Raw genomic sequence first — 11,106 nt, 5'->3', positions numbered from 1 at the left:
AAGAGAAGAGAAGAAATTCCTCAGATACCAGAAACAAAGACAGAACTCAAAGCCACTGCTGTGATATCTAGGCAAGAAATGTGCTCTCCAGAAAGTAGAAGAGCTTGGCTTCCTATATGGAAGGTCCTACAGATCCAAAAAAGAGAGTGACAATTCACAGTTCCAGTTCCACAACCAACATACAAAAGTATCCTTTGCCCATCACTGCCAATAGTAGTTGTCTATTTAGTTTTATACCAATCTAGCAGATAAGAAAGGATATTGCACTTATAACTTGCATTTCCTTCAGTATATTTTCTATGCTTATTATTGATTTGGATAGGCATTTCCACGGAATTATCTATTCATATCTTTTACCCATTAATCTACTATTTTTCTTACTAACTCTTTGGAATAGCAGAGATAGAAACCCTTTACCTTTTGTGTGCAATACAAATTAGTTTTCTTTCAAATTCTGTTTGTGGTGTATTTTACCATAAAAGTTATTTTAAAACTTAAACTTATCTTTAAAAAGGATTCAAAAGTTTCTGCCTTAGTTGGAGGCTGTAATTTTCGCAAGTGAAAAAAAAGTGAATTTTCAGAGATATTAAAAAATTTAAAGTCCTCACATTTTCATCAACTCTCCTACTTCTTGCACTCTTAACCTAGCCTGAACAAGTTTAATATCAACAATCATTTGGATCATATTCTCATTTTCTCCAAGTTTTTTTTCTTCATGGCTTAATTTGCTAGAAACCAAGGCCTTTTGGGGCAGACAAAGCAGATTTCTGACCAAAGAACATTACCACAGATGAAGTTCATCTCATAATGATAAAAGGGTTAAGAAAGACTTAATGCCAAAAGTCTATGCAGAGCCTCAAAATAAATTCAGCAAAAATTAATAGAACTTCAAGGAGAAACAGATTGACTGCAATTATATTTAAAGATTTCAATATATTTCTCACCATAATTGGTAGAAAAAGTGGATAGAAAATCAGTAAAGATAGAGACTGAACAACTCAATCAACTAACTTGACCTGGCTGATGTTTATATAACACTTCAGCCAACAGCAGAACACACATTCTTTTTTAAGCACACACTGAGCATTTTTAAGATAAATCATAATCAGGGCCATAAAACAATCGTAAGTAAATTTAAAATAATGCAAATCATATAAAGCATATTCTTTGACTCTAAGAGAATTAAAATAGATAATAATCCAGAAAGATCTCTGGAATATCCCCCAATATCCCCCAAATGTATGCAAACGAAATAGCACACTCATGAATCAAAGAAGAAATCAATATGGAAATTAGAAAGTATTTTGAACATAATAAAAATTAAAACAATATATCAAAATTTGTGGGAAGTCACCAAAGATGTACATAGGAGAAAACAGCATAAAATCCCTATGTGAGAAAGAAAAGTCTTGACTCAGTGACCTGACCTTAAGAAACTAGAAAAAGAGCAAATTAAACTAAAGGTAATAAGCAGGAAAAAAAAATCAGCCTAAAAAAAAAAAATCAATGAAACTGATAACATAAAATAGTAAAGAAAATAAATGAAACCAAAATGTAGATCTTTGAGAAGATTAATAAAATTGATAAACTTCTAGCCAGGCTGATGAGAAAACAGAGAGAGAAAGAGAAAGCTGGACAGCATTACCACAAATGAGAAAGGTGACATCACCCGATTACATAGATATTAAAAAAATGATAAGTGAATTTTATGAACTTCATGTCAATAAATTCAATGACTGAAATGAAATGGACATATTCTTTAAAAGATGCACACTATCAAAGCTCACTCAAATATATGTATATAACCTAAAGACATTACAATAAATGTTAAAAATCTTCCCCAAAAGAAAACATCAGGCTAAGTGAATTCACTGGTGAATTCTACTAAACATGTAAGGATGAAATAACATGGATTCTTCCAACATTATTTCAGAAAACTGAAGAGGTATTACACTCCAACTCAGTTTAATGAATTAGGCCACAATCAGGCTGATACTAAAACCTCACAAAGACGTAAGAAAACTACAAACTAATCTCCCTCATGAAAGTAAATGCAACAATTAACAAAATTTTAGCAAATCTAATCTAACAACATATAAATAGGGCAATGTATCTTGACAAAGTAAGGTTTATCCCAGAAATACAAGCCTGTTTCATAATTCAAAAATAAGTGTAGTTAAATACATTGAATTACAAAAGAAAAACCACATAATCATCTCAATGAACACAAAAATAGCACTTGACTAAATTCCAAGCTCATTCAAGACTTTAAAACTCAAAAAAGTAAGAAAGAAAAGAAACTGATTTAACCTAATAAAGGAAATCTACAAAACAAAAACCTATAGCTACTACCATGGTTAATGGTGAAAGACTGAATGCCCATTCCTACCACTTCTATTCAACACTGTATTGGGAGTTCTAGGCAGTAAATAAGGGGAAAAAATTAAAGAAGATGAGATTAGAAAGAAAGAAGTAAAACTGCCCTTATTTGCAGGTGAAATAATCCTATATGTAGAAAATCCTAAGGAATCCATAATAAAACTACACAACTAACAAAGAAGCTTAGGAAGCAATAGGATACAGGATTTAAACCCAAAAATCAATTGTATTTCTATACTACAATAAACCATCATCCAAAAATGAAATTAAGAGAACTCCATTCTGAATAGCATCAAAAAGAATAAAACATTTAGGAATAAATTTAACAAAAGAAAAGATTTATACATTAAAAACTACAAAACACTGCTTGGAGAAATTGAGATATATAAATGGAAAGAAATTTATGGAAATCTACGTTCATGGATTGGAACATGCAATATTATTATGAAGACAACACTCACCAAACTGATCTATAAAGTCAATGCAATCTATATCAAAATCCCAACAGGCTTTTGTGTGTGTGTGTGTGTGTGTGGAAAATGGCAAATGGTCCTAAATGCAAAGAATGCGGAATACCAGAAACAATTCTGGAAAACAACAAAAGTATTAGGTCTTTCATTACCAGATTTTAAAACTTACTTTAAATTTACAGTAATCAAGACAGTGCAACATTGATAAAAGATTAGATACAGAAAATAACTGATATATTGGACTTTATCAAAATTAAAAATTTTAGTGCTTCAGATAGACACTATAGGAAATGAAAAGACAAGCCACCTAGTGGGAGAAAATATTTGAAAATCGTATTTTTGATAACTTTGTGTCCAAACTCTATAGATATAAAGAACTCTTACAATGCAATAAGAAAAAAATTAGAAATGGAAAAGATTTAAATGTTATTCCTTCAAATACATATGAATGAGCAATAAGCAAATGAAAAGATGTTCAACCTCATTAGAGTTTAAGGAAATGCAAAATAAAACCACAACAAAATACCACTTCACACAAACTAAAATGGCTATAACCAAAAAGGCAGCAATAAGTGACGATGAGGATGTGGAGAAATGTGAACTCTCATATATTGTAGGTGGGAATGTAAAATAGCACAGCCACTGTGGAAAACAATTTGGCAGTTTCTTTAAAAGCTAAATAAATACTTACTCTATGACCCGGGTAATCCACTCCAAAAAATCTACACAAGAGAAATGAAAACATACAAGAACATGTACATCAATGTTCACAGCAGCATTTATTAATAGCCAAAAGAAAAACAAAAAGGGGAAACAATTTAACTTTCTGTCAAGTGCTAAATGGAAAAACAAAAATATAGTATATTTATAAAATTGAATAATATTCAGCTCTAAAAAAGGAATAAAATACTGATATATGCTACCACAAGGATAAACCTCAGAAAGATTTTGGGAATTCCCTGGCAGTCCAGTGGTTAGGACTCGGCGCTTTCACTGTCATGGTCCCGGGTTCAATCCCCGGTGTTGGGGAACTAAGACCTTGCAAGCTGTGCAGCACGGCCAAAAAAAAAAGAAGAAAGATTTTAATAAGTGAAGGGGGATCAAACTCAGTATAATAAATATTATATGATTTCACTTATATGAAATATCCAGAAAAGGCCAATTTTAGACAGATCAGTGGTAGCCTGGGGCTGAGGACAGGAACAGGACTGAATATAAACAGGCTTGAGGGAATTTTTGGAAATAGTGAAATGTCCTAAAGCTGGATTGTGGTGACAGCTGCACACTATACAAATTTACTGAAAATAAGTGAATTGTGCAAATGCAATGAATAATTTTTATGGTATGATATTATACCTCAATAATGCTTAAAAAGAACCAAATTGAAAATTTTTAACTAAAAAATACATCATCTACAATAAAAAAAATTCACTTGAGATCTCAATAGCAGAATAGAGACAGGGAAAAAAAGTCACTGAATTTGAATTTGAAGACAGATCAACAGAAATTACTGTTCTGAGCAACAGAACAACAAAAAAAAGGTTGAAACAAAACAGAGACTCAGGACCTATGGGGCACTATAAAAATGTCTAGCATACAAGTCTTCAGAATGCCAGAATGAGATAAATATTGTGCAGGCAAATAATGTTCGTAGGAGTATCAGCCAAAAATTTCCCAAATTTGATGAAAGATAAATCCACATATTCAACCACCTCAGCAAACCCAAACAAGATAAACCGAAAGAAAAACACACCCAAAAATATTAGTCAAACTGCTAAAAAACAAAAATAAAGAAAAAATTTGCAAGCAGCTACAAAAAACAACACATTCCTTATGGGGAAACAATGATTCAAAAAACTTCAAATTTCTCATCAGAAACGATGGAGGACATAGATAGTAGAAAAACATCTTTATTTAAAGTGCTGAAAGAAGAAGTAGATAATGGTTTCATTATCTAACACCTCTTTATCCAGTGAAAACGTCCTTTAGGAATGAAGGTGAAATGAACACATTCTTAGATGCAGGAAAATGAAGAGAATTCATCTCAAGCAGCATTGAGATGAAATGATAGAGAGCTCTTTACTCTTGAAGGTAAATAATGTCCAGAGGGAGCTAGGATCTTTAGGAATGAAGGAAGAACAATGGAACTGGTAAATAACTAACAGATTATTTTTCTCCTCCTAAATTCTTTAAAATATGTAAGACTCTAAAATATGAAAGGAATCATAACACAGTCTGGTGGGCTTTCAAAATATATAAATGTAAGACACATGGCAACTATTAAAAAAACCACTGGGGGAGTATAAAGAGATCTATATGAATGTTAAGGCTTCTGTGTTTTACTTGAAGTGGTAAAACATAAAATCTATACAAACTGTTAGGTGATTGCTAGGTATGTATAGTGTAATCCCTACAGCAACAACAGCAAAACAAGTTTAAGAGATGCAACCAAAAGTTTAAAAAAGAACATTAAAATGCAATACTAAAAAAAATGGTCAAATAATGCAAAAGAAAAAAATGAAAAACATCAACAAACAAAATTAACAAAGACAACAAAGCTCAGACATGTAGAAAGTTAGAAAAAGCATCACTATGTTCCTTAGGAGAAGAAAAAAGCTTGACAACTTGATTTTCTTGACCTCAGAAGTTAAGCCATTGTGACAAAGAATTATAAAGAAATTTAGAGAAAGGAAGGTGCCTACAGGGAAAGATAGAATGAGCAATTGATTACTGGAACGAATGCCACAGTCAGTCATATAAAAGCAGGTAGGAATATTAAACTAAAAATTATAATAAACTGCTAATGGCCAAGTGCGGGATTCCACAAGAAGGAGAAGCCCCTCAAGGTTTCAAAACCAAGGGTCAGGCCGTACTGGCCTGCAGTTTTATCAACAGGTGGCCACAAGGAAGATCAGAGAGAAAGATTCCCTCTGTACTATCTGGGGAAGGGGAGCAGCAACTATGGCTGAAATCCTGCCCAGAAGCATCTCTCCTATCTCTCTTACCAAAGAAAAAGTTCTTAATCTCAAAGGAAGATCACTAAAACCTGTGGCCTGAAGCACTGGGTGGAAGATCACTAAAACCTGTGGCCTGAAGCACTGGGTAGAGGAATAGAGGGCAGACAAAAATTAATACCAAACCTATCTCCCCTAAGGAACAAAAGCCTAAATGCACAACGTGGGGAAGCCCAGTGGTGGAAACCAACTACATCTGGGTAAGGGAGAAAAAACAAAGCTTTAGCCCTGGAGGAGGAAGAGGAATACAAGCTGGGAACAGCATTAAATATGAAGGTGCAAGAAGACTTGTGAAGGCCATACTCTAAGACCCAGAATCACAGTGCTGGCTTAAAATTAAAATAATACACAGGGGAAAACTGAAGGAGACAGACCCTCTCTGGGAAGCAGTGCAAAGAAGGAAACCCAAAGCCAAGCAGGGACATGAAAACAAAGTATCATTACATGGTTCAAAATCTCTGGTGCACTGAGGGAAACCACAGTAACAAGCTTCAAAACCAACCCAATTCTCACTAATTGGATATAAAATTCCACATTAATAGCCTAGACAAAAGAAAGGTATGTTTTTCTCAAAGAATAAAAAATATTTACTTCAGTATCTACTATCTTACATAACATGTCTATCAACAAAAATTATAATGTAAACAAAAATAAAGTGATAAAAAAGTCTGAAAAAGTGCAATCTTCAAAACCAGACTCAGATACGAGATGTGGGAACTAACAGAGAATTTTAAATAACTAGGATAATATGTTTGAAACGTAGGCAACAGACAAGATCACATAGGTAATATCAGAAGACAGGTAGAAATTATAAGAAGGAATCATATAAAAATGGTAGAAATTAAAAACGCAGAAATGAAGAATGCCTTTAATGGGCTCATAAGTAGACTCAACACAAATGAATAATCAGGAAACTCGAACATAGGTTGACAGAAACTCCAAAGTAAGGTGAAAAACTAAGAGGGAAAAAAACCATCATTCAAGATAAAACTATAGAGACAGTAAAAAGATCAGTGGTGGCCAGAGGTTAGGGGATGCAGGGAGAGATAAACAGGGAAAGTACAGTGGATTTTTAGGGCAGAGAGTCTGTATAATAGTTTAATCTTGGATGTATTGTCATTATAAATTTGTGCAAACCCATATAATGTACAACAGCAACACTGAACCCCAATGTAAACTATGCATTTAGATGATGTGGTTTTTTTCCCTAATAAATTTATTTATTATTTATTTATTTTTAGCTGCATTCAGTCTTTCTTGCTGTGCACGGGCTTTCTCTAGTTGTGGCGAGTGAGGGCTACTACTCTTCATTGCGGTGCACAGGCTTCTCATTGCAGAGGTTTCTCTTGTTGTGGAGCATGGGCCCTAGGTGCGCAGGTTTCAGTAGCTGTGGCACGTGGGCTCAATAGTTGTGGCTCACAGACTCTAGAGCACAGGCTCAGTAGTTGTGTGCACGGGCTTAGTTGCTCCATAGCACGTGGGATCTTCCCGGACCAGGGCTTGAACCCGTGTCCCCTGCATTGGCAGGCAGATTCTTAACCACTGCGCAACCAGGGAAGTCCCTGGATGATGATGTGTTAATGTAGGTTCATCAGTTGTAGCAAAAGTACCACTTTGGTGGGAAATGTTGATAATGGGGGCAACATTGCATGTGTAGAGGAAGGGGTATATGGGAAATCTCTGTACCTTGTTTTCAATTTTGCTATGAACCTAAAACTCCACTAAAAAGGTAAAGTCTGTTTAAAAAAATGACTTTAACTCAAATCCATACAAAGAAATAAACAGGGCCAGGAAAACTTATTACATGGGTAAATATAAATGAGAGAATATATTTTTTACTCTTTTCTTCTAAAATGATTTAAAAGAGAAGTGCATACAGGGAGATCAGCTCGGTGCTTTGTGACCAACCAGAGGGGTGGGATAGGGAGGGTGGGAGGGAGGGAGACGCAAGAGAGAAGAGATATGGGAACATATGTATATGTATAACTGATTCACTTTGTTATAAAGCAGAAACTAACACACCATTGTAAAGCAATTACACTCCAATAAAGATGTTAAAAAAAAAAGAGAAGTGCATAAAAGATACAAATATAAAACAACTAAAAAACAGCATTGTTGGGTTATAACATGTAAAGGCCTCATTTGTATGGCTACAGCACAAAGGAGAGAGGATGCAAAAAAGAATTATTGGAAGATTCCATATAATATTGGATATAATTTAGTATTAATCTGAAGTAGATGATTTTAAGTTAATATGCATATTATAACCTCTTGAGCAACAATTTTAAAATAAACTAAAAAATACACTAAAAATGAGTTTTCCTCTTGCCAGCAATTGGTATTTATAGGTTTAAAATTTTTTTAATCATTCTATTATGGGTATAGGGGTATCTTTTTTTTTTCATTGAATTTCTCTAATTGCAAATGAGCATCTTTTCATTTGCTCATTTGCCATCTCTGTATTTTCTTTGGTGAGGTGTTTGTTCAGATCTTCTGGCCAATTTTTAATTGTTTTTTTTTGTTTTCTTATTGTTGAGTTTTAAGAGTTCTTTGTATATTAAAGTCCTTTATTAGATATGGGGTTTGCAAAATTTTCTCCTAGTCTATGGTTTTTGTCTTTTCATTCTCTTGACAGTGTTTTGTGAGAGCAAACTTTTTTTTTACATTTTTGGGGCACGCTGTGCGGCTTATGGGATCTTAGTTCCCCGACCAGGGATCGAACCCAGGCCCCTTGTAGTGGAAGTGCAAGTCCTAACCATTGGACCGCCAGGGAATTCCAGAGCAAACATTTTTAATTTTAATAAAGTCCTACTTATCAATTTCTTTTTTGATGTCATATCTAAAACTCATCACCAAACCCAAATTCACATATTCTCCTGTATTTTCTTTTAGAAGTCTTACAGTTTTCCATTTTCTGCTTAGGTCTGTGTTCCATTTTCAGTTCATTTTTGTGAAGGGTGAGGGCCTCAAAATAGGTTCACTTTTTAACCTGTGGACATAAAATTGTTCTAGCACCATTTGTTGAAAAGACTATCCTTTTACCATTGTACAGCCTTTCTGCCTTTGTCAAAGGTTAGTTTGCTATATTTCTATGGGTTATTTCTCAACTCTCTATTCTGTTCCATTGATCTATATGCCTATCCTTTTACCAGTCGCATGCTGTTGTCATAACTATAGCTTTACAGTAAGTCTTGAAACCAAGTGGTATAAGCCCTCCAACTCTGTGCTTCTTCTTGTTATAGATAATTTGCCTTTCCATAAAAGGTTTAGAATCAGCTTATGAATATCGACAAAATATTCTGGTAGAATTTTGATGTAAATTGCATTGAGTTTATAGCTCAAGGTAGGAAAATTTGACATTTTAACAATCTTGAGCTTTCCGATCCATGAACAGAAAGTATCTCTCCATTTATTTAGATCTTCTTTGACCTCAACAGACCCTGTACATATTTTTTATCAACAGACCCTGTACATATTTTGTTAAATTTACACCTAAGTACTTCACTTTCATTTGGTGCAACTGGAAATGGTATTTTTTTTTATTACAAATTCCAATTGTTCATTGCTGGCATATAAGAAAATAATTGTAAGAGGCACATGAAAAGCTGCTCAACATAACTAATTATTAAATGCAAATCAAAACTACAATGAGGTATCACCTCACACCGGTTAGAATGGGCATCATCAGAAAATCTACAAACAACAAATGCTGGAGAGGGTGTGGAGAATAGGGAACCCTCTTGCACTGCTGGGGGGAAAGTAAATTGATACAGCCACTATGGAGAACAGTACAGAGGTTGCTTAAAAAACTAAAAATAGAATTACCATATGACCCAGCAATCCCACTCCTGGGCATATACCCAGAGAAAGCCATAATTCAAAAAGACACATGCACCCCAATGTTCACTGCAGCACTATTTACAATAGCCAGGTCATGGAAGCAACCTAAATGCCCATCGACAGATGAATGGATAAAGAAGATGTGGTACATATATACAATGGAATATTACTCAGCCATAAAAAAGAACAGAATTGGGTCATTTGTAGAGATGTGGATGGACCTAGAGATTGTCATACAGAGTGAAGTAAGTCAGAAAGAGAAAAACAAATATCGTATATTAATGCATGTATGTGGAATCTAGAAAAATGGTACAGATGAACTGGTTTGCAAGGCAGAAATAGAGACACAGATGTAGAGAACAAACGTATGGACACCAAGGGGGAAAAGCAGGGGTGGTGATGGTGGTGGTGGGATGAATTGGGAGATTGGGATTGACACATATACACTAATATATATAAAATAACTAATAAGAACCTGCTATATAAAAAAAAAATAGAATTCAAAAAAACAAAATAAAAAACGGTTTAAAAGAATAAAGAAGAAAGAAAGAAAATAATTGACTTTTGTATATTCTAAATGTATCCTGCATCCTTCTTATCCTTGCTTATTAGTTCTAGATTTTGGGGTTACTTTTCTTACTGTTTTCTAACTCTGCTTTTAAAGAACTGCATCACTGTACAGAATACATCTCTCTCTTGTAATTAGAGAAACTGTGCATCAGCTTGTCATCACAGGTGTTTTTTTTTTAATGTAACAATGTTTCCAATACTGTATTATGAATATGACTGTAATACTGTATGCCATAAAATTTTTTAACACTTCATTCAGTATTGTATAGGCTATCATATTGATTACACTAGGCTACCATAAAGCAATCATATTGCTGCTTCTTCACTGTCAATGCATAAATGATTATACCTGTAAATATATGTTAATTTCTTTTTTCACATTATCTTTTCATTTTTGGTATCTAGTGTTAGTAATATGTATAACATCTACATGCTTTGTATCATATAATACTGATGGAGGTACTGATAGACATCTAGTAAACAGATGACATAAGCTTATGGTCTCGATAAATACAGTAGAGTACTGTAAATGTATTTTCCTTATGATTTTCTTAATAACATTTTCTTTTCTCTAGCTTACTTTATTATAAGAATACAGTGTATAATACATATATCACATAAAATATGTGTTAATCAACTATTTATTTTATTGGTAAGGCTTCTGGTTAAGTTCTTGAGAGTCAAAAGTTTAATATGTGGATTTTTGACTGCCTGGAGGATTGGCACTCATAACTCTTGCACTGTTCAAGGGTCAACTGTACTTGCCAATCACGTATCTGGTAAGAGACTAGTGTCCAGAATACACCAAAAGCTGTTATAACTCAATAATGAGA

This window comes from Balaenoptera physalus, assembly GCF_965194825.1.
Source record: "Balaenoptera physalus genome assembly, chromosome: X".
NCBI classification, from domain to species: Eukaryota; Metazoa; Chordata; class Mammalia; order Artiodactyla; family Balaenopteridae; genus Balaenoptera; species Balaenoptera physalus.
The sequence above is the reverse complement of the archived record's forward strand: the minus strand, read 5'-3'. Positions refer to the sequence as shown.